Here is a 25,478-nt window from a genome sequence, read left to right as displayed (position 1 = left end):
ACAACCTCACAAACAAGGTAGTTGACAACAAAGAGGCAGTGACCTTGGACAGTGGGCTTAACTTTACCCCTAGGTAGATTGATCCAGAACCCAACTGTAGATCCTTTGGGCAAGAAAAATATAAAAGCAGTTTTTAGGGCTTTGGCAGGGGACCTCTAGAGACTCCAGAGACTCCTTAATTATTGGCTTTTATCTATATCTTCCTGAGCTGCTTTTAATATCTTAGGAATTGCTTTTACCTGAGGGAAATGGAATGTTTTCAGTAAGAGTACTGTTTGTTTGAACCCTCAGGGTCTGAGTGTTCATTGCACCAGATATGAGACTGGACATCTGTCTTGCCCAAGTCCCTTGATAACTTTAATCAATAAGACATAGCTTAAGGAAAAATAGAAGCTCACTCTTGCAGGTAGGCGGGGAGTGAGATGGCAGCACCATGAAGGCCTCTGGCACCCCGAGAGAATATAAGGTAGTTGGACTCTGCCTGCCTAATCCCAAGAGTCCAGTGCCTCCTCTTTATCGGATGCAGATCTTTGCTCCTAATCATGTTGTAGCAAGGTCCTGATTCTGGTACTTTGTTTCCCAGCTGAAAAAGATGAAGAAGTCTTCTGGAGAAATTGTATACTGTGGACAGGTCTTTGAAAAGTCCCCTCTTATGGTGACAAACTTTGGCATCTGGCTGCGCTACGATTCTGGGAGTGGAACCCACAACATGTACAGTGAGTACAGGGACCTGATCAGTGCTGGTGCCGTCACTCAGTGCTACCAAGATACAGGAGCATGTAACCATGCGTGGGCCCACTCCATCCAGATCACGGAAGTGGAAGAAATTCCTGCCAGCAAGTGCCACCAGCCTGCAGTCAAGCAGTTTCATGTTTCCAAAATCAAGTTTCCTCTGCCCTACAGAGTTCTGTGTAGCCAGCACAAACCATGCTTTACTACCAAGAGGCCCAACATGTTCTTCTAAGTGCAGAGACAAGGAGGCATCTGTTTTATCCCCCCCCAAAAAAAATAGAAGCTCCTGTCAATTTTGTGTTACCTGGGTTTTTTTTTTAATATAAATTTATTTATTTTTAGTTTTCAACATTCACTTCCACAAGTTTTTGAGTTCCAAATTTTCACCCCATCTCCCCCCTCCCCCCACCCCAAGATGGCATGCATTCTGAATATCCCTTCCCCTATCTGTCCTCTCTTCTATCTCTCTCCCCTTCTCTTATCCCCTTCCCCTTCTATTTTCCTGTAGGGCAGGATAGACTTCTGTACCCCATTTCCTGTATTTCTTATTTCCCAGTAGCATGTGAAAACATTTTTTTAAACATGTTTTTAAAACTTTAGGTTTCAAATTTTCTCTCTTCCTCCTTCCCCACCCACCCTCATTGAAAAGGCAAGCAACTCAATATAGGTTGTACATGTGCAGTTATGCAAAACACGTCCGTAGTAGACATGTGGTGAAAAACTAACTCTATTTCCCTTAATCCTATCCTGCCCTCCCATTTATTCTATTCTTTCTTTTGACCCTGTCCCTCCTCAGAAGTATTTGCTTCTGATTACTTTCCCAATCTGCCCTCCTCTCTATCATCCCCTGCTCTCTTGTCCCCTTCTCCCCTATTTTCCTGTAGGGTAAGACAGATTTCCATACCCAATTGAATGTGTATGTTATTCCCTCCTTAAGCCAAATCCTATGAGAATAAGATTCCTCATTCCCTCCCACCTTCCCCCATTTCCCTTTCCACTGTAAGAGACTTTTCTTTTCTGTTTTTTTGTGTGTGAGATAATTTACCCCATTCTACCTCTCCCTTTCTTCTTCTCTGAGTATCATCCTCTCTCATCCCTTAATTTTATTCTCCAGATATGACCCCTCAATCTTTAGCTCACCCTGTGCCCTCTATCTATCTATCTACATATACATACATATAATTTTTTTCCTCCAACTACCCTATACTGACAAAGGTCTCATGAGTTATAATATCATCTTTCCATGCAGGAATGTAAACAGTTCAATCTTAATAAGTCTCTTATGATTTCTCTTTCCTGTTTACCTCTTCATGTTCCACTTGAGTCCTGTATTTGAGAGTCAAATTTTCTATTCAGCTCTGGTCTTTTCCCCTGAAGGATTAGACTCAGTTTTGCTGGGTCAGTGATTCTTGATTGTAATCCTATCTCCTTTGCCCTTCGGAATATTATATTCCATGCCCTGCTGTCCTTTAATGTAGAAGCTGCTAAATCTTGTGTTATCCTGATTGTGTTTCCACAGTACTTGAACTATTTCCTTCTGGCAGCTTGTAATATTTTCTCCTTGACCTGGGAACTCTGGAATTTGGCTACAATATTCCTAGGAGTTTTCCTTTGGGGATCTCTTTCAGGAGGAGATCGGTGGAGTCTATCAATTTCTATTTTGCCCTCTGGTTCTACTATATCAGGGCAGTTTTCCTTGATAATTTCTTGAAACATGATGTCTAGGCTCTTTTTTTGATCATGGCTTTCAGATAGTCCAATAATTTTTAAATTCTCTCTCCTGGATCTGTTTTTCCAATGAGATATTTCACATTGTTTTCTAATTTTTCATTCTTTTGGATTTGTTCTACTGTGTCTTGATTTCTCATAAAGTCACTAGCTTCCAATTGCTCTATTCTAATTTTTAAGGAAGTATTTTCTTCAGTAATCTTTTGGACTTCCTTTTCCATTTGTCCAGTTTTTCTTTTGAGGGCATTTTTCTCCTCATTGGCTTTTTGGACCTCTTTTGCCATTTGGGTTAGGCTATTTTTTAAGGTGTTACTTTCTTCATTATTTTTTTGGGTCTCCTTTAGCAAGCTGTTGACTTGTTTTTCATGATTTTCTTGCATCACTCTAATTTCTCTTCTTAGCTTTTCCTCTACTTCTCTTACTTGTTTCTCGAACTCCTTTTTGAGCTCTTCCAAGGCCTGGGACTGATTCATATTTTTCTTGGAGGCTTTGGATGTAGGAGCTTTGACTTTGTTGTCTTCTTCTGGTGGTATGTTTTGATCTTCTTTGTTGCCAAAGAAAGATTCTATTTTCTGACCTTTTTTGGACCTTTGTTTGTTCATGATCCCAGCCAATTACTTGAGTTTTAAACTCTTTGTTAAGGTACGAATCTGCTTCCAATGTGGAGAATGTACTGTTCCAAGCTTCAGGGGGTTTGTACAGTTGCTTTCAGAGATACTTGTATGGACCTGTAAATTTTCAGTTCTTCCAAGGTGGTATGATAAGGGGCAAGGTGTTTACTCTTTCCTGGCCTGCGACTACAAGTACTCCTTTCTGTCCTGTAACTGTGAGGAGGGGTTCCTCTCTACAGCCACTACAAGCTCTACCATGCCAGGGTTCCTTCTCACCCCAGCACCACCGCCCAGAACTGTGACCCAGATCCAAACACGGGCAAAGCAAGAGATTCCTGCCTCAGCACTGGTAAAGAGATTCCTGTAGTCCCTCTCTGATTAGCCACTGGATTCCCCCTCAGTCTGTGAGCCGAAAGCTCGGGAAGCAGCTGCCCCCACCCACGGCCACGCTACTGGGGAATGGAGCTGAAACCCTGCCTTCCTGTGTCAGCACTGCAGAAACAGACTTTTCCCACTGACCTTCTAAGTTGTCTTTGGCATTGGTGGATTGAGGAGTCTGGAAACCTCCACAGCTGCCCGCGATTCAGTCCTCTGAGGCCTGCTCCAGGTTTGCTGAGGCCTGCGCACCCATGCTGCGCTGCGCTGTGCTCCCAGCCCGGTGCAATACACCTTTCTGATCAATCATCCAGGTTGTCTTGGGCTGGAAATTTGTTTCACTCTGTCTTTTTGTTCTGCTGCTTCAGAATTTGTTTAGAGCCATTTTTTATGAGTATTTGGAGGGGTTTGGAGGAGAGCTCAAGCAAGTCACTGCTTTCACTCTGCCATCTTGGTTCCCCGTTACCTGGTTTTTAACAGCCAAAGACATACCTAGTCTGAAATTATACCTCTGTAATCTTTATGACCTTGGACAAGTCACTCAACCTTTTTGTCTTCAATTTCCTTTTCTGTAAAATGAGATGGATGAGCATGAAAGTGCCTTTCAGTTGTATCTCTATGGTCTCATTATTTCACTGGATCTCAGTTTCCTCATCAGTGAAATGACTGGATTGACAAGATAAGCACCCAAGGTCCCTTCTAGCTCTAAATCCTATTAGTCCATAAATTCTGACAGGGAATAGCAGCTTCACATGGTGTTAAAGAATGCTGAACTGGGAGACAAGAGGGACAAGGATTAAAATCCCACCAACATCCGGGCATGTTATTTAGTCTTAGTTTCTTCATCTGCAACATGAGAATAATACTTACAGTATCTGCCTCACAGAGCTGGCATAAGGATCAAGTGAAATAATGTATTTGAGGTGCTTTGCAAACTTTAAAGTGCTTTATAAACGTCAGTGATTATTATCTCCTATATATAGTTGTCGTCTCTTTAATTTCAGTGGTTGGAGGGTGTGGACAATAGTGGAGCTTCTTGGAGCACTGTTGGCATGGAGTACCACCCAGCAGAGACTTCTCGTTGATGGCAGCCTACCAGAAGAAGCAATTTGGTATAGTGGAAAGTATAGTATACGGGCTTGGGAATCAGGAAGACCTGAGTTTGACTGATGCCTTAGATGCTAGCTCTGTGACTTTGAACAAGGCACTTAATCTCCGTTTCCTCAATTGTACAGTGGGTGCAACAATAGCATCTATATCCCAAGGTTGTTGTGATCATCAGACAAGATGAGATATGTCAAGGACTTTGTTAACCTTAAAGTGCTTTAATAATAGATAAGTGTTAGCTAGCATGGGGGCAGCTAGGTGGCACAGTGCATTCAAATTGAGCCTCAGACACTTTCTAGCTGTGTGACCCTGGGCAGGTCACTTAATCCTGTTTTCCTCAGTTTCCTCATCTACAAAATAAGCCGGAGAAGAAATGACAAATCACTCTAGTATCTGTGCCAAGAAAACCCAAAATGGGTCATGAAGAGTTGGATACGACTGAAAATGACTGAACTGAAGCTCTCATTATGGTGATCACAAGAGAGCTGTGTAATTGTCAACTATTATCTATACATGTGTTTATTCTTCTGAGGTACTCATATTCCTGGCACAACCCATCCCTGGGGTCCCACTTCATATCAGAGGCTGATGGAGCAGAACAATGACATGGCAGGATGACTTTTCAGCACTGGCCTTCAACTCTGGTGGGGAAAGGAAGGAAAAGATGGAAGGAATATTTTTTAAAAGGTGAGTGATGCCACTGAGTTGGATGACCCTTCTAATGCTAAATCTAAGATTCCATGATCCCAAGTTACCCATGAGTGACTGATCTACATTCATAGAAGTTACTGTTTTTCCACAGAGTAAGCCCACTACCCTAATTTTCATAATTTTCATTCATGTGCCCAACCTCCCTACCCTCATCAACATTAAATGTCAAGTTTTTCATTTGTGAGTGGTTGACCTTAAAAAACAGTCTGTTCCCTGAAGGCTTCTTTTGATGATAATAATAATAATAGCTCTCATTTATATAGCACTTTAAAATTTACAAATCACTTTATGTATGTTATCTCTTTTGATCCTCTCAACAACTCTGGGAGATAGGTAATTTTATTATCCCCACTTTATTGATGAGGAAACTGAGGCAAAGAAAGGTTAAGTGACTTGCCCAGAGTCACATAACTAATAAGTATCTGAGGCTGAATTTGAATTCAGCACTCTATCCACTCTAGACCACCTAACTGCCTCAATGATCATCTCTTTTGCTGCTCCCCAGGTATAGAGAATGATGAGATAATGCTGGCATCTGCTCTCCAAACATTGCATTCTCCCTGATAGGATCAAAGTATTTATTTAGAAAATATGGAACAGTTTAGTGATAGAGAAAGACAGGGGGAAGAATGCTCCTGTTTTAAAGCCCCCCCCCCGCAACCTTCTCTTTGAGGCTCTTACCTTGCTCGTCTTTCCACCCCCTCTTCTCCTCAGTCGTTCATGACCTGGACTCCTCCCGCAAGATAATTGCCTTTTTCTCTGCTCTATTTTTTCATGTGTACAGTAGCAGCTGTTGTTGCTATGCCATCATCTTTGTTGCCATGACTTGAGGGGCTTTTGCATGTGCTACTACAAGTATCTATAATTTTAACAATAACTAGGCTGCTCAGTACATACATTCCTCATTAGGTCATTCACTTTTAGACTAAATAGAGTTAAATAACTTTGTAACTAAGACCTTCTCTGAGAACTGGCTTTACATACCCAAATGACTTACCTTTTATACTATTACTAAAGTTATGCATCCACTGTAAAGTTCTACTCTGATTCTCTGCTGGGGGATGGAAGATAATGAGGTTTCTCGAAGGCTGTGTTAGTAGACAGTATGCTCTGGCAGATGCTACCAAGCTGTGAAAGTTTCAAGTACAGGTCCACTTGACCGACTGTGTATTTGCTATCTAAGAACCAACCTCTGCTCAGACTCATCACCAGAGAATGATACCAGGTGATGAATTTTCATTCAAGTACAGAACTGATGAAGACTGTAAAATAAGGTGCAAAGAAGTTGAGATCTGAATGATCAGTATGATTGTTCAATCTATAAGATATTAAATGTTATTGTAATTATTAGGGTAGATGACAGTTTCTATGGTATTATATATATTATATGTATTGATATCTGAATGATCAGTATGATTGCTCAATCTACAAGATATTAAATGTTATTGTAGTTCTTAGGGTAGATGAGAGTCTCTATGGTATTTTATATATAAATAGTATTTTATACATTTGTTTGTATTTTGTCTCTCCCATTAGATTGTAATCTCCTTGAGGGCAGGGGACTATCTTTTGCCTCTGTTTCTATCCCCAGCACTTAGCCCTGTACCTGGCACATAGTAGACACTTAATAAATCTCTATTGATTGAATGACTGGCTAAGTGAGTTGGTTAGTATAGGAGAAAATCGATGTAGCGAGTTACTCTGAAAGGAGCCAAGTAATTCTTATGATTCCATAGGCCCAAAGTTGAAGGCACCCAAGCAATCCCAAAGGAAATCAAGTGACCTTTCCTTAAGATGCTGGAGACATGGTGTTTGTAAGAGAGAGGAAGGGAAAAAAGGGCTCCCAGGTTTGCAAAGCCATGAGGAATAGGAGCTGTCAGTCACAGAAGTAACTTTGTTCTAATTTTTAAGGAAGTATTTTCTTCAGTAAGCTTTTGGATTTCCTTTTCCATTTGGTGAATTTTGCTTTTTAGGGCATTCTTCTCCTCATTGGCTTTTTGGACCTCTTTTGCCATTTGGGTTAGGCTATTTGTTAAGGTGATATTTTCTTCAGTATTTTTTTGGGTCTCCTTTCAGAGGTAACTTTGGAGGGAAGAACTAATGAGTTCCTGTGCCAAACTAGTAGCTTCAGGAACCAAGATAACTGTGGGAATATAGTATGACATGATGGTATGACATCTGTGATGCTTGTAGCAGTGCATATTGCCTCATGAATTTCTTTCCTTAAAACTGCAGAAAGGCCTTGCATCACTTTATTAATTATCTAGCTACTTTAAATATTTTTATACATATAGTTTTTTTTCCCCTTTTTTGATTTCTTTGGGTTTATAGGCCCAGTAGTCAAAGGGTATGCACAGTTTATTAATTTTCTGGATGTAATCCAAATTGCTTTCTAGAATGGCTGGATTAATTCACAGCTCCAAGAAAGCACACCATGTACCAGTTTTCCCAAAGCCTCTGCAGCTTTTGTCCATTTTCCTCTTTTGTCGTCTTTACCAGTCTGATATTTATGATGCAGAACTTCAAAATTTCTCTAATTTGCATTTATCCAATAATTAGTGATATAGAACATTTTTTCATGAGTTTGTTGATAGCTTGGATTTCTTCTTTTGAAAACTGCCCGGCCACACCCTCTGACCATTTATCTATAGAGGAATAACTCTAGTTCTTATACATTTGAATAAATTCTTTATATATTTCAGAAATGAGACTTTTATCAGAGAAACGGGTTTCAAAGATCCTTTCTCATTTGCCTGTTTCACTTCTAATTTTTTACCACATTATGTTTATTTATATAAAAACTTGCACATTTTATATAATTGAAATTGTCCATTTTATCTTATGCAATCCTTTCTATTGTTTGTTTAATCATGAACTTTATTCACATCCATAGATCTGAAAGATAATTCTTCCTTGCTCTTCTTCTTTGTCTGTGATGTGACGTTTTATATCTAAGGCACGCGTACATTTGGAACTAATTTTGGCATATGGTGTGCAATGTTGTTCTAAACCTAATTTCTGCCAAACTGCTGTCCAGTTTTCCCAGAAGTTTTTCTCAAAGAGTGAGTTCCTCCCCCAACAACAGAGGTCTTTGAGTTTATCAAATAATGTGCTACTGTGTTTCTTTGCTTCTGTCGTGTACTTAATCTGTTCTACCAATCAACTTCTTTTTAACCAGTACCAAATCATTGCAATGATTACTGTTTTATAGTATTGTTTGAGGTTTGGCACTGATACACTCCCATCCTTCCCACTTTTTTTGTTTCTCTATATGAATTTTGTTATTTTTTCTATCTCTATAAAATATTCCTTTGGGAGTTTGATATAGCATTGAATAAGTAAATTAATTTAGGTAGTATTGTTATTTTTGTAATGTGGGCTTGACCTTCCCACAAGTAATTAATGTTTCTCCAATTATTTAGGTTGGTCTTTTTTTTTTTTCTGCAAAGAGTTGTTATATAAGATTTAGATAGGCCCTGGCTAAATCTTAGAAGTTACACTTCATAAAATTGTATAGCTTCTGTAAATATTTTGAACAGAATTTTTCTTTCTAACTCTTCTCACTGGGTTTTGTTGGTTACATATAAGAATGCTAATGATTTATATGGATTTATCTTATGTCCTACAAGTTTGTTAAAGTTATTAATTATTTCAATTAAATTTTTAATGGACTCTCTAGGATTCTGTAAGTATACTATCATATTATCTACAAAAAGTGATTCTTTTGGGGCAGCTAGGTGGCGCAGTGGATAGAGCACTGGCCCTGGATTCAGAAGGACCTGAGTTCAAATGTGGCCTCAGACACATAACACTTACTAGCTGTTAGCTGTGTGACCCTGGGCAAGTCACTTAACCCCATTGCCTAGCCAAAAAAAAAAGTGATACTTTTGTTTTTTCTTTGCCTATGCTTATTCCATAAATTTCTTTTTCTTGTATTATTGCTACAGCTAGCATTTCTAGCACTGTGTGAAATAGTGCTATGAATAATGGGCACACTTTTTTTAAAATCTCTGATATTATTGGCAAGATCTCTAATTTTACTCCATTACCTATAATATTCGCTCTTGGGTTTATATAAACACTATTTCCTACATGAAGGAAAAGTCAATTTGTTCCTATGATCTCTAGAGTTTTTCATAGAAATGAGTGTTCAATTTTGTCAAAAGCTTTTTTTACCATCTATATAATCACATGATTTTTGTTATTAATGTTATTTACATGACTTGATATATCAATAGCCTTCCTTATGTTGAAATAACTATCCATTCCTTGTATAAGCCCAACTTGGTCATAATGTATAATCTTCCCAATACGTTGCTATAGCTGACTTTTAATTTTTTATTTAAAATTTTTGCATCAGTGTTCATTAGGGATATTAGCCTATAGTTTTTTTTTTTCCTCTCTCTGCTTTGTCTTTACTTAGTTCAGGCTTATTCAGATGATATTTATATTAAAAAAAAAAGGTTGGAATTAGTTGTACTGGAATATTGGAAAGCATTTAAATTAATTATTGTTTGAAGGTTTTGTTGAATTCACTTTTGAATCTGATCCCAGAGGTTTTCACTCACCTTTGGAGTTCATTTATGACTTGTTCAACTTATTTTTCCAATATTGGGCTATTTAAATAGCCCATTTCTCGTTTTATATTTTGTGAGTATTCATATTTCCTCTAAGTTATCTGTTTTGTTAGCATGTAATCGGGCAAAATTGTTACTAGTGATTTCCTTTATTTCCTCTTCAATTTTTGTAAGTTCTCCTTTTTCATTTTTATATGAATAATTTTGATTTCCTCTCTCTTTTAAAATTAGGTTAGATAACTTTTTATTAGTTTTTAAAAATAGCTTCTAGTTTTATTTGTCAATTCAATGGTGTTTTATTTCAGTTTTATTAATTTCTTTTATAATTTTTATTTTGTTATTTAGTTGGAATTTTTTAATTTGTTGTTCATTTTTCATTTTTACTTGCATGCCTGATTCATTTTTTGTTTTTTCTCTTGTTGAGGGAAGTATCAAAAGACATAAAATTTTCCCTGGGAACTACTTTTACTGCACCTCAGAGTTCTGATATGTTGTCTCATTATTATAATTTTCTTTGATTAAATTGTCTATTGTTTCTGTATTTTGTTCTTTGACCAATCAAATCTTTATAATTGTTATTTAGTCTTCAATTACTTTTAAATTCTTTTTTAAAGGATTTTTGTCAGATATAATATTTATTTCATTATGATAAGTAAGTGATATGTTTAATATTTCTGTCTTTTTACATTTTTGCATGACATTTTTGTCTGCAATACAAGGTCAGTTTTTATAAAGGTGCCCAAAAAACTTCATGGTATGTAAATTCCTTTCTGTGCCCATTTGAAAACCACCAGAAATTAGTCATCTCTAATTTTTCTAAAGTTCTATTTAGCTTCTTAGCTTCTTTCTGGTTTACCTTTTAGTTATATTTGTCAAGGTCTGAAAGGGATCCACTAAAGTACCTCATTATTATAATTTTACTATTTTTTTCTTCTTTAATTTGATTAACTTTTTCTTAAGTATTCAGATCCTATGTTATTAAATGCATATATTAAATGTTGATATTAATTCATCATTTCTGGTTCCTTTTTAGCACAATGTAATTTCCCTGCTTATCTCTTTTTATCTTTTCCATAGTTACTCTAGTGTTATCTGAGATCATGATTGCCACCTCTGGTTTTCTGAGTTCAGCTGTAGCATAATTTGTTCTAGCCCCTCATTTTATTCATAAAAAACAATCTGAAAAAAAGTATTCAAACTTAAATAGATATCACATAATTTAACTCTAGAGAATTGGTGTGTCAAAGAATAAATCCTAGAAACAATAGATAATTTCTTAAGGAAAATGACAACCATGAGAAAACATACCAGAACTTTTGAGATGCACCTAAAATCAGTCCTTAGGAAAAAATTTATAGCTCTAAACATTTTTATCAGTAAAGAGAAGAACAGATCAATAAATTGGGCATACAACAACAGAAACATCCTAAAAAAATTGAAGCAAAATTACCATCTAAACACAAAAACAGAAATTCTGAAAATTAACAAATATATAAAATTGAAAACAAAAATGAATTTATAGATAAAAGTAGGATCTAGTTTTTTAAAAGAAATACCTGTTAAGTAATAATGTAAAAGTAGAAAAAACAAGTTGCTGATATCAAAAATAAAAGGATACATAATAAAGATGGAAGTAGGGGAGAAAACAAGCATTTCTTAAGTGCCTACTATGTATATCAAGCACCATGCTACAAATATCATCTCATTTCATACTCACAACAATAGTATAAGGTAGGTACTATTATTATCTCCATTTTATATTTAAGGAAACTGAGGTAGAAAAAGGTTAAGTGACTTGCCCAAGGTCATAGAGTTAGTAGATTTGAAATCAGGTCTTCTTGACTCTGAGCATAGCACTCTCTATCCACTGTACCAGCTAGCTAGAGGAAGTTTTTTAAAAGTTATTAGAACCATTTTGCCTAATTACATACAAACAAAACTGATGACTTATACGAAATGGATGAATGTTTAAAAAATTATGTAATACCCAGGTTAACAGAACAAGAAATAGAGAATTTAAATAACCCAATACCAGAAAAAATAATTTGAGCAAGCCATAAATGGATTTTCTGAGGAAAAAACAAAATAAAATAGGACCAGATGGATTTACAAGTGAATTCTAGCAAACTTTCAGAAAATAATTAATTACAATATTACATAAATTATTTGAAAAAATAGAAAAGGAAGTCATCTTACCAAAGCAGTTCTCTGAGACAAACAAATATGGTCCTAATACCTAAATTGGGAATTAAAGAAAACTATAGACTAAGATCCCTAATGAATATCTGTGTAAAAATATTGAATGAAATATCATCTAAAATCATCTACAGCAAAGTATTAAAAAGATTATACACTATAATAAGGTTGGATTTATACAAGGTGGATTTAATATTAGGAAAACTACAAACACAATAGACCATGTGAATAACAAGAATAATTTTCTTTAAATCACACAACCACATCTATAGCTTTTCATAAACTACAATAATATTTTATGCTTTTAAAAAATCATTAAAAGTCATGAATAAATGGATCATACCTTAATGTGGTAAATAGTAACTTTCTAGCCTGTTTTCTCTTGGCTTATCTTTCTTCACTTCCAGGTTTATAAATATTAGGGGAGTCTGCAGTCTCTTCAATCATGCTACACAAATTGCTAATTTCCATTTGATTCCCACAAAAATTTGTTGGAGTTAAATTATCTGAAGGCAAAATTAACCCCCAATGTGGAAGGGGTTCTTTCACAATCTTTTTGCTAGTTCTATATGTTAGTTCTACAGCATCAGCCTGGGCACAAAATGTGGAAGGTATATCTACCATTTAGATTTGTAGGTTGGAGGAAGACTGTATTACCATTACAATAGCTGACATGTACATAGTATTATTAGTACAATATAAACTCCGAGAGCAGGGACCATTTCTCTCTAATATTTGTATCCCCAGTGCCTAGCACACAGTAAGCACTTAACAAAGTTTACGGATTGGTTCAAGGTTGCAAAGCACTTTGCAATCCCAACAAGTCTAGGAGGTAAATTCTACAGTCAGTTCTGCTATAACATGTGTTTTGAAAATGCAAAATTGTCCCACTGTGATTGATATAATGAGGTAATACTTTGAGCATAACTTGAATTTTGAGTTTGCTTCTCCAAGACTGCAGAAAGCTGCAACATTTCACAATTACTCACTCACAAGCTCCAACCCTTCCAAGGTCAACTTCCACAGAAAAACTTCAGATCTCCATCAAGGCAAAGTGCCATATTTATATTGTATATCTTCTGGTGTAGGAAGAGCTGAGAGTAGAGAAGGGCTAGTCTCCATCACCCCCACCCTTCCACCATAGCTTCTCCCTGGAGGCTGTTTCAGCTGACCAAATATGTTCTTGCTGCCCAGACCCAAGCCAAGCAGGAGCCCCAGGCCACTGATACAAGCAGTGTTGTAGTATTTATTTATTTCTTAACCATTTAACCTATATAAAACTATGCTACCATTTTTAATAGTTTCCCATCTTTTTTTTTAATCACTGACAAAGTTTTTGAGCATTGTTTCCCTATCCCATTTTCCCTAATAGTTCTATGATTTTTATTGTTCGATTTTTCACAGAGTGGTGTCTCATTATAACAGAACCGCCTATTCAAAGGCTCTTGTTCCCATTCTACAGATGAAAAAATTCGAGACTTGGAGATGTTAAGTGACTTTACCATGTCACTCAGAAAATGTGTCAGAGAGGGGCAGCTAGATGGTGCAGTAGATAGAACACCGGCCCTGGAGTTAGGGGGACCTAAGTTCAAATCCGGCGTCAGACACAACACTCCACTTAGCTATGTGACTCTGAGCAAGTCACTTAACTCTTAATGCCTCACCAAAAAAAAAATGTGTCAGAGAAGATTCAAACCCAGTTCTTCATGACTTCAAGTCCAACACTAGAACCACTACACTATGTTGCTTTTCAATATAATCACTGGGACCTCTTTAGATATATCATAGTGTAATGGAAAGAGCATTAGTTTAGGAATCAGTAGAATTAGATTCTAGCATTGGCTTTGCCATTAATTTTGTCATAACCTTGATTGAGTTACTTAACATCTGTGGTCTTCAGTTTTCTACATGATGTCCAAGATTTCTTCTAGTTCTAAAGCTTCTTTGATTTGTGATGATTAAAAAATTCTAATTGACATGGTTTCTGGGTAATTTAATTATTTTATTAATAAGGCCAGCACATTTATTAAAAAAATGATGATCATTTGGCAATCTCTCTTAGACCAAAGACCCCTAATGGTGGTGAGCTTACAGTTTATATGCCCTTGGAAGAGCAGGAGTTCCTGAGGTGTGGCAATCAACTTTGATTGGTTAACCATTAATGAGAAAATGGATATTACAATGAAAGCCTGGGCCATATTACAGTAAGGGTCTTGGGGTACTTGACTAGGATCATCAAATCTTGGTCAAAGAGACATCAATCTCCATATCATCTATCTGACAAAAGGAAGAATCGACACTTCCCCGGACCTGTGGGAGCAAACACAACGAGCAGGAATACATCCATTAACCCAAACTTTGAATTTCTTTTACTGTATGATTAGATCCTGGCCTGGATAAATCTTTGAGTGATTTCCCTCTCTGGTTGATATCTGGATAAGGAAGTAGAATAGGGGAAAAACCTTGATCCTAATACAATAATTAGCTATTAAATACAAGAGAGAAATACCTATTTCTTACAGATTTGTGTTCCCCCCCCCCTTTTTTTTAGGCAATTAAGTGACTTGCCCAGGGTCACACAGTTAGTAAGTGTTAAGTGTTTTGTCTGAGGCTGGATTTGAACTCAGGTTCTCCGGACTTCAGAGCTGGTGCTACACCACCTAGCTGCCCCTTATATATCCTTTTAAAAAGGCAGACATCTTGGTAAGCTGGGTGTGACATTTAGCAACTGGAATAGGGAAGGGACCCTCTTAGATAGAAGGATCTTGGCTGGTCTAACTGATTAATCCCCTTCATAACATCTCAGACAGGTAGTCTTGGCTTCTCCTTGAAGATGTCTCAAAGCAATGAGCCAATTACCTTTGGAAAGAAATCACTACATTTTGAGGCAGCTCTGGTTAGGAAGCTCTTCCTTATATAAAGCTGAAGTCAGGTTTCCCACGATTTCCACTCATTGATCCCAGTTCTGCTTCCTGGGAACAAGCAAAATATGTGAGCTGATGTGCAGTCCCTAAGTCTTGTCTTCTCTGGGTTATACATTCTGGCGTCTCAAGTGGATTTTCATATGACGTGGTTTTGAATCCTCTCAGCAGACCGATCACTGGATACACTCTAGCCTGCCGATGTTTCTCCTAAAATGTAGTGCCCCTAATTGAACATAGTATCCCAAGTATTGCCTGACCTCACTAGAATGGAATGGAAAGATGAACTGGATTTGGAAGAGGAACCTATCACTAAATTATTCATTTGTGCTGGAAGTGACCTTGAATACATAACTCTAGTATGAATATTCTTACCTAAGAGACAAGACCATGAGCTGGACTTGAATGTCTTGTGATCCCCAAATCACACTTTAAGAGCTTCTCCCTTGCCTCTTTGCCTTTATTTCACTCCTCCCTCAGTCCTCTAAATACTCCTTGGGCTGCTTTATTCTTTAGTCTCTTAGATGAGACAGGAGGCACCAACTCTGTTACTTCTGGTGTGATAGAGGACCATCAAAGCGTACAATCTGCCATGAGCGTTCTGAAGTTAGGTTGGGTAGAGAAGATTGTTAAATTTTCAGTATGAGCATTTACACTTCAGAAATCAGCAAATAATACAAATAAAAGCTTGATTTATTGTTTTGTTGAATTATAGACTTAAGAAATTGGTGGAGGAAATATTAGTAATGCAGATTAAACTTCAAAGTATGTAATTCATACTTTTGTTGTTAAACATTTCCCAGCACACCACTGGTCCTGTGTCTATGCCCGCCAGACTCCTAACTCTATCATCTGCCCTTATAATACATTGTAAAGACATCTGGACATTACCATTTAGTCTGACCTCCTCATTTATAATTTATAGAAAAGAAAACAGAGGCACAGAGAGTTGAAGTGATTTACCCAAGAACACATAGCTAGTAAATAGCAGAGATGGAATTTGAATAGAATTCTCTCTGATTCTAACAATCCTGATTCTTATATTTTGCTTCAAGTCTCTGTGATTTCAGTGTAAATACTTTCTCTATCTCTGCAGATTTCAACCCCTCTACAATTTAGCAGATAATCTTTGAGGGTTGTTGCAGCCAATCTCAGTGAAATTTCTCCATCAGTTGTTCAGTCATTTTCAATCGTATCTGACTCTTGGTTGACGCCATTTGGGGTTTTCTTGGCAAATATACTAGAGAGGTTTGTCATTTCCTTCTACAGCTCATTTTACAGATGTGAAAACTGAGGTAACAGGGTTAAGTGACTTGCCCAGGGTCACACAGCCAGTAAGTATCTGAGGCCAGATTTGAACCAGGCCCAGAACTCTATCCACTGAGCCACCTAGCTGCTCAACTTATCCTTAGTCAATAAATAATCCAATCTATTATAGGGTCCATACTCACCAAGGTTTATGAAACCATTCCAAGGGTTGGAGAACTGATGAGGTTCTTCCACTCGTTCCCCAACATTTAGCAGCAACTGCTCTCTAAATGAATAGTTATGACATAAACATTACTTCTGCACTACTAAAAGGAAAAACCAAAATAAAATCCAACTCATACCACACACAGACAGACACATATATATTCAAGGTAGGGGTTGATAGGAGTATCTAAATTATAGCCAGCTGGATATCTAATGAAGAGTTAATACAGGGAATATAAATGTTGCCACGGACCCCTTAGATACTTCCAGATAAAGGGCACGTTCCTCTAGACTTATAGAGTTTTTATTTCTCCACTAGCCTTCTGTAAGCTAACATCAGTATATATGAGAGGATTAGAGGATAACAATACAATTTGAGTGTGGATTGTTCCTGCTTATATAGAAAACAACAACAGCAACAACAAAACTCTGCTGTTGACATGACTTCCTATTCTTGAAGTTTTAGGAGAGCTAATTGGCCAGGGCATACATATCTGACTCATGGACAGTCTTCTTTGCAATCACCATTGGTTTGCTTATGTTTGTTTTTTGAGGACCAGGTCAGAGTAGAGTAGAGGGTATATACAAGAGATATTATGAAGATAAAATTGACAAGGCTTGACAACTGATCGGATATGAGGGTGAGAGTTAACACCTAGGTTTCTCCTGGGTGACTAGAAGGATAATGTTACCCTTGATAGTAATTAGGAAGTTAGGAAGAGGGGAGGATTGGGGGGAAAGATTCAGATTTAGGCATGTTCAGTCTAAGATGCCTATGAGACACCATTTGAAATGGCAGATAGGTGGGCAGTGGATAGAGTGGTGGGCCTGAGTCAAGAAGATTCATTTTCATGAGGTCGAATCTGGCCTCAGACACTTGCTAGCTAAGTGATCCTGGGCAAGTCACTTAACCCTGTTTGCCTCAGTTTCCTCATCTGGTAAATGAGCTGGAGAAGGAAATGGCAAAGTACTCCGGTATCTTTGCTGAGAAAACCCCAGATAAGGTCATGAAGAGTCAAACACAACTGAAAAATGACTGAACAACAGCTCCCTATCTTGCTTAGACTGAAAGCGCCATTGCCACTCACAAGCCTTATCTCATCACTGATCATCACTGAAGCTTTAGCACTGAAGTTTTGACCTGCTCTATTTCCCAGCTTAGCCAATTCACCCCTCCTTAGCCAGCCTGATGACCTCCTGATTCTGGGAGCTCACCATATTGGTGCCAGACATAGTACAGACACTCAATTGTCTTTAGTTCTACTGCAGCTCAGAACTTGGGAGCTCAAGAGGTGAAGCAGCCCAAGCCTCCCCAGTAGTAGGGGAGTACAGGTATGTGCAATTAGGCCCAACTTTCATAGCTGTTTTTTTGAGGAAGTCTGGAACATACACAAGACCTTTTCAGGGGAAATCTATGATGAGTTAATTCTCATGATTAACCTAAAGCTAACACAGTGTCATTGACACTGGGTTATCTAAGTTGGGTGATCAGTCAGCCAGCTAGAATTTATTAACACATACTATGTGCTAGGCACTGTACCAAGCACTGAGGATGCAAAGAAAGACAATTCCTGCTCTCAAGAAGCTCACACTCTAATGGAGGAAACAACTATGTACAAACAAGATATATACAAGGTAAATTGGAGATAATCATTGGAAGGAAGGCATTAGCATTAAGGGGAGATTGGGAAAGACTTCTTGGAGAGGTAAGACTTTAGCAGGGAAGCCAGGAGGAGGAGATGCGGAGGGAGATAGTTCCAGGCATAGAGGATAGCAAATGAAAATGTCCAACCAGAAGATGATGTAACTAGTATGAGGACCCAGAATCACTGGATCACACAGTAGTATGGCAGTGGAAGAAGGGAGCTGTAAGGTGTAAGAAGCCTGAAAAGTTAGGAGAGGACCAGGTTATGAAAGGCTTTAAATGCCAGAGTATTTTATATTTGATCCTAGATTCAATAAGAGCCACTACAATTGATTGAATGAGGAGGGAAGGTCTGAGTAGGGGATCAGACTTGTAGTTTAAGAAGATCGCTGTAGATGTCTCTCAGGGTTCTGCACTCAGGCCCTCCCTTTCTATGTACTGCTTCACTTGGAGATCTCATCAGCTCCCATTAATTTAATGATCATCTCTATGCTGATGATTCTCAAATCTATCTATCCTGTCTCATTCTCTCTGCTCGTCTTCAATCTCACATTTTTAACTGCCTTTCAGATATCTCAAACTGGATATCTAGTAGGCATCTTTAACTCAATATAGCCAAAACATAAATCACCATATTTTCCCTCAAACCATTCCTACCTCCTACCTTACCAATTATTGTAGAGTTATGACACCATCCTCCCAAACCCTCAGGCTCCTGACCTACAAATCATCCTGGATTTCTCCAATACTCCCCCTTCCCTCCTCTGACACCTCTCTAGTGTGGGCTATGATCACCTCACACTTTGATTATTGTCATAGCCTGCGGGTGGATCTGCCTGCCCCAAGTCTCCTTCCTATTCCAATCCATTCTCCATTCAGCTACTAAAGTGATTCTCCTAAAATACAGGTTCAATCGTATCACCCCTTCCTCAATAAACTCCGGTGGCTTTCTGTTGCCTCCAGGAGCAAATACCAAATGCTCTGTTTGACATTCAAAACCCTTCATAACCTCCTACCTTTCCAGTCTTCTTACACCTTACTCACCAATGCCTACACTTTGTTCTAGTGACACTGGCCTCCTGGTTCCATCTCTTGGCTCCAGGCATTTTCCCTGGTTGTCTCCCATGCATATTCCAGGCATGTTCTCTCCTCCACTCCAACTACTGACCTAAAGGTCTCTCAATTATTTAATTCCCAATTAAAATCTCATCTTCTACAGGAAGCTTTCCCTGAAACCTCTTAATTCCAGTGCTTTTCCTCTTTTAATCATTTCCTATTTGTCCTGTGTATATTTGTTTGCATGTTGTCCCCTCCATTAGATTGTAAGCTTCTTGAGGACAGGAACTATCTTTTGCCTTTTTATACTTCCAGCTCTAGGCGTGGTGTTTGGATGTAATAGATGCTTAATAAATGTTTATTGATTGAATTTGACATTTGCGTGAAGGATAGACTGGAATAGGGAGAGATCTGAGGCAAGAAGAACAACCAGCAGGCTATTTCAGCAGGTATGAGGCGATGAGAACCTGCACCAGGGTGGTGGCAATGTCAGAGTAGAGTAGAGGGTATATACAAGAGATATTATGAAGATAAAATTGACAAGGCTTGACAACTGATCGGATATGAGGGTGAGAGTTAACACCTAGGTTTCTCCTGAGTGACTAGAAGGATAATGTTACCCTTGATAGTAATTAGGAAGTTAGGAAGAGGGGAGAATTGGGGGAAAAGATTCAGATTTAGGCACGTTCAGTCTAAGATGCCTATGAGACACCATTTGAAATGGCTGATAGGCACTTCAAGATGTTATATTGAAGGACAAGACAGAAGTTAGAATTCCACAAATAAATCTGAAAATCATCAGCATAGAGATAATAATTGAATCCATTGGAATGATGAGATTACCAAGTGAAATGGAATGGAGGGAGAAGAGAAGAGGGCCTAGGACAGAGCCTCAGAGGACACCCAGATTGTGTGCTTGATGAAAATCTTGTAAGGGAGACCGAGAAAAACAATTAGACAGGTAGGAGGAGAACCATGAGAGAGCAGTATCACAAAAACTTCAACAGAAGATGAAATACCTAGAAGAGGGTCATCAACGGCTTCAGAGAGGTGAAGAAGGGTGAGGACTGAGGAAAGTCCATTAGATTTGGCAGGTAAGAGATGACTGATAACTTCAGAGAGAACAGTTTCAGCTGAATAATGAGGCAGTCTGCTCAGTTTGGACACTAATAAATATCTTGAGAAAAGCTGTTGTTATCTTAAGAGTGGGTAGGAGTAAAAAGTTTTGCACAAGTAACAAGGAAAAAACCAAAACAAACCTGTTGGACTTCTGATATACACATTTCTGAGGTTACAATGGGCTATGCTTCAAAGAAAACTATCAACTCTTAATATGCCATCTGAGAGGATTACAATAATAATAGCTAGTGTTTATATAGTTCTTTTATAATGAGGCAAGTGAGACAGATGAAGGTTAAATCACTTGCTAAGGGATACACAACTAGTAAATATCTGAGGGCAGATTCGAACTCAGGTCTTCCTGACTCCAGGCCTCGGGCTGTATTACTGTGCCACCTAGCTGTCTCTAATAACAAGCAACAAACCACCATTTATGTAAAAGTTCCTTTTTCTTAGGAAAGGAATCCTGCCAAATCAGGTTGTACTTATAATTTTCATATACAATAAAAAGTTTTAGTAATAGTAACATTAGCTGGATCCATTTCTTAGTGTTCCTATGGTTCTGCAGACTATAAGTAATGAAGTCAGGGCAGCGAGGTGGTGCAGTGGATAGAGCTTGGCCCTGAAGTCAGAAGGCCCTGAGTTCAAGTCTGGCCTCAGACCAAACACTTGACACTTACTAGCTGTGTGACCCTGGGCAAGTCACTTAACCCCAATTGCCTAATAAATAAATAAAAATTTAAAAAATATAAGCAATGAAGTCAAGACTCAAACATGGATTTTTCTGATGCCAAGTCCAGTGGTTTTTGTTTATTAAAAAAAATTGAACTTAATTTTTAAATTTCTTTTGTGAATATAATAATCATCAATTGATACAGATATTTCAAACTACAAATATATAACCAGTGACTCAAAGGCCATTTTCATAAGTCTACCCTCACTCAATGAACCCCCCTTTCCTTAGGCAGACTTGGAGGAATATTGGGCAATCAATCTCCACCAGTGAGGATAGCGTTATGCAAATGACCTTTGAATCATGGGTTACACAAAGGAAACAGAAAAGAGGAATATATCAGAAACTGGATTGTCAGGTAGAGTTATAGGTGTGTTTTTTTTGTATTAAAAGAAATATAAATGTTAACAAGATAGTAACAAAATTTCTCCATTTGTATACCCTCTTCACTTCTCTCAGTCTTTCTGTCTCTTGAGATCCTTTAATACACATCACAGGCTGTACAAACAGCCATTTGAAACCAGTGCACTGCAGTTGTCTTCATTCTCTTCTTTCCCATTAAGCTTGATGTAATTCAATGTGTTGGAGAAGGTTAGAACGCTAATATTAAGCATGACAACAGATGGCTTTTACATGTTATCTTTGCACTCAGCTGGCTCTGGTCGGAGCTGCCAAGCCTGTGTACATTTCAAATACTTAAGATTTAAAAGCGAAAGAGATGAGTAATGATTTTAAATCACTCACTGAAACACATGGCTAATCCACTGGGTCCCAATTTTAAAATTTGCCTCTAATCCTCTGAGTAGCCCAAGAAATAGGCCTTTAATGTTCCCTCGCAATGGAGTTTGAGAAAGAAAGCTTTATTCATTTCCTCTGTTTCAAACCAAGGTCAAATTAGTCCAGAGGGAACTGGGCATTTGCCCAGAGACCTGAGGCGTAACCTGTGCTTTTAACACTTTGAGAGGGTGTTTATGTGTGTGTGTGTGTGTAGGAAGCAATACTTGATTAGTGATGCAGGAGGGAGCCTGGAAACAGTCAAATGGCCTGGCCTGATCTGCTGTGTGAGTTCACCTCATCCTACTTTAAGCCTCCTTCAGTCTCACCAGATGCATAGCCTTACTGACCTGGGAGATGTAGTTATAGGATGAGATGTGATTACTCCATAGTCTACCAATTTGGGATTTTGTCGTATCTATTTTCTACAAATCTATGTATCAGCTTCAGAGAGCCTGATGAGGTACTACTTCCTAATAATAATAATAATAATAATGATAATAATAATAGCTAGAATTCATATGTCTCTGTAAGGTTTGCAAAGTGCTTTACAAATATGATTTTGTTTGATCCTCACAACAACCCTGGGAAGTAGGTGCTATTTTATCCCCTTTTTATGGATGAGGAAACTGAGGTTAAAAAGAGGTGAAGTGACTTGCCCAGGGTCACATAGCTAAGAAGTATCTGAGGCTAAATTTGAGCTCAGGTCTTTGGAGCAGCTAGGTGGCACAGTGGACAGAGCACTGGTCCTGGATTCAGGAGGACCTGAGTTCAAATCCAGCCTCAGACACATAACACTTTCTAGCCCTGTGATTCTGGGCAAGTCATTTAACCTTGTTGCCTAGACCAAAAAAAAAAAAAGAACTTGGGTCTTCTCAATTCCAAGTGTAGCACTCCATCCACTGTGATGCCTAGCTACCTTTACTGATCCCCCAGGTGTTGGTGTCCTTCCCCCAGTTCCATCTCTGAAATAATTCCACATTTACTTATCTGTAACATGTGTTCTCAACTTGCTTGATATTTTAAAGATGTATCCTAGAGTATGACTGTTGAGGGCCGATCTTAAGAGTCTGATAAGGGTTTAAGATCCAAGGTAGAGTTTGACCTCTGCCCAGGCTTTTACCCAAAAGGGCTCATGGATTAAGCGGTACGGCTCCCCAATTCCTTCCTGATAAAGAGGTCTCTGAGACATTCCTTCTCTCTCTTTGAACCTTAGATTTACATATTCACTCCTCTATGCAGGTGGCACCAAGGTGCCTGGGAAAATCTTGGAATTTACAGCCCCATCTAGGAACCCTGATAAGGAGGAAATTCATGATTGTCACATCTTCAGCAGATGTTCTGGGGAGTATCTCACGGGGAGGACTCTTTGAAGTTAGGCTAGATCTTCCCTATATATTCTGTGCCCTCAGATGAATAAACTGAGTCAGTAATTCTACTCTGCCTGGCCTATGTCATAAGTTATTTCATACCTCTCCGTTCGGTGTACAATCTGATTGCGGGCAACACATGACTAGGTTTCCTCAGCCCAGCTGTACGTGATTCCTGGGTGTCCTTCCAGTTCCAAAGGCTTTTCCCACTTAGTCTAAAGCCCATTATTGACTGATTGACTGAAACCAAAATCTATGATTGAGATTAATCGATTATTTTCACTTGGTTAAGTACTAGGGCACCTCATCACTTAAAGTGAGATGAGATGCCTTGAATGATTAACTCAATCAGTCCTCAATTAATCAATATCTGTGTATATATTGTACACATTTCCTTACAGCGGAATCTGCTTTGCTTTTGTCTTTGTATCTCTCATACCTAACACAGCACCTAGAATATAGCAGGAGCTTAATAAATACTTATTGTACTGAATCAAATTGAATTGAATGTGCTTGAAGTGGTGGCAGAAATGTGTGTATTTTCTTAGGAACATCCTCAGATTTGCCTCCCTGAGCCACAAACTACATAGTGAGCTTTCTGTTGGTCTGTTTGTTTTTAATAATTTTCAACCTCCCGTGTCTGGCATGTTCTCTATTATGATGACTTCTTATAATAGTTACGACAATGTCGACACCATAATTAGATGATGCATATTCCTTATTTTTATTTTTTAAAATATGTTATTTTTTAATTAGCCAAAATCTGCCTTCTTACCCTCCCACCTCCCCCAAGTGAGAACAAAAGAAAACCAAAGCACATTACAAATAGATGACTCCCATTCCTAAGAAAGTCAAATCCTTGCCAGATGACCAGAAATAATGAGACATGGGAATACTTACTCCAAAAACAATGGTCTGCTTTTAAGTTTCAGTCCCTAAATAAATCACTGTTTACTAGGCAAAAGAATTAAATGAAAGATGCCGGATTCCGCATTTTAAATTTTTTTCTTTTTTATTGTGATTCTAACAAACAACAAACATGGACCTTTCATAAGTAAAGAATAGAAAGAGCATTATATATCAAACTGAACTTATATATGTATTTATAAGCTACACATACATAAAATGTGTATGTATACATATTATATAGTCATAATAACATATATACAATAGCTATACACATATATATTCATAAAAATATATACTTAATATGTATATATTTATAGATATATGTATATATTTAATATATAATATGTATATCTATATATACAGATACAGATACATTAAGTAAACAATGTATATATATGAAATTTAATATGATAGAATAAAAAAGATGTGTTGGAACTTCCTTCTGCTTTCTTTCGTGTTTTTTAATGTTTCATTGACCCTCTTCCATCTTTTCTTCTCTTTCTTCTTTTCATCATTGTCACTACGATATAACTCTCTTCTCCACCAAATAGAAGCCCACCCTTGTGACAAATAAGTATAGTCAAGGAAACAAATTCACATGTTGGTTTTATCTCAAAGTGTACGTTTCATCATACACATACAGGCCATGGCCTTGCTGTCAACTGGTAGCAATTGTCAACATTAACCTTCTGAAATTATTATGGGTTTTTACACTCATCAGAGTTCCTGAGCTTAGATAATTTCAGAGGTCCTTTACTCTGAGGCTCTGCGCTTCTATGATATTAATGGGTTCCATAATACAACGCTTCCAAAGAAACACACAGCCCCATACCTATGCATGTTTATGAAATATAACATTCTAGGACAACTTGCTCATTACAGATGACTCAGTCCTAAAGTGTGTATGGGACAAGACATTTTGGCTCTTCCCACCTGCAACCACCCTTCTTTGACCTATCAATTCTTATTGGGCAATAGGTTCTCGTACAGGTTTGTTTGGTACAGTATCTTCCACTCTACTTGTATTCATCAACACCAGGATGTGACACCTTAATAACAACTGCTTACATTTTGTTGTTCTGCTAATTGGTCCTCCATATCTTTAAGTGATATTTAACAGTTATCAAGGCAAGAAGTAATACATGTTATATGCTAATTATAATGATCAAACTGGGCCCCAAAGAGGAGATGATTATGTGTACCTTACTTCCTTCATTACACAGTTGGGAGGACTACAGGTATGAAATATTGCATGTATATCAGCCTCAGTTGAAAATGTGGGCTAGTTTTCCTGAAGTGGTCTTTTTTTTACCCTTTCTTTTTCATTCTTTGTTATGAGGGGTATCCCTCTGTGTAGGGGAGTGGAAAGGCGTATATGTGTAAATGAAGGTGAAATAAAAACAAAACATCAATAAAAATGTTTAAAAGAGAAAAATTATGT

General features: G+C 37.8%; 1 protein-coding gene and 1 pseudogene across 3 annotated transcripts in view; both read left to right on the top strand.

Moving 5' to 3' along the window:
- Positions 1-25,478, top strand: part of LOC110208345 (prostaglandin reductase 2-like) — a 544,334-nt gene that overhangs the window by 287,973 nt on the left and 230,883 nt on the right. The window lies entirely within an intron of this gene.
- Positions 434-964, top strand: LOC110208264 (large ribosomal subunit protein eL20 pseudogene; annotated as a pseudogene).

This window comes from Phascolarctos cinereus, unplaced genomic scaffold (assembly GCF_003287225.1).
Source record: "Phascolarctos cinereus isolate Bilbo 61053 unplaced genomic scaffold, phaCin_HiC Scaffold_3;HRSCAF=262, whole genome shotgun sequence".
Taxonomy (NCBI): Eukaryota; Metazoa; Chordata; class Mammalia; order Diprotodontia; family Phascolarctidae; genus Phascolarctos; species Phascolarctos cinereus.
Note: the sequence above shows the minus strand (reverse complement) of the source record. Positions and strands in the feature narration are given on the sequence as shown.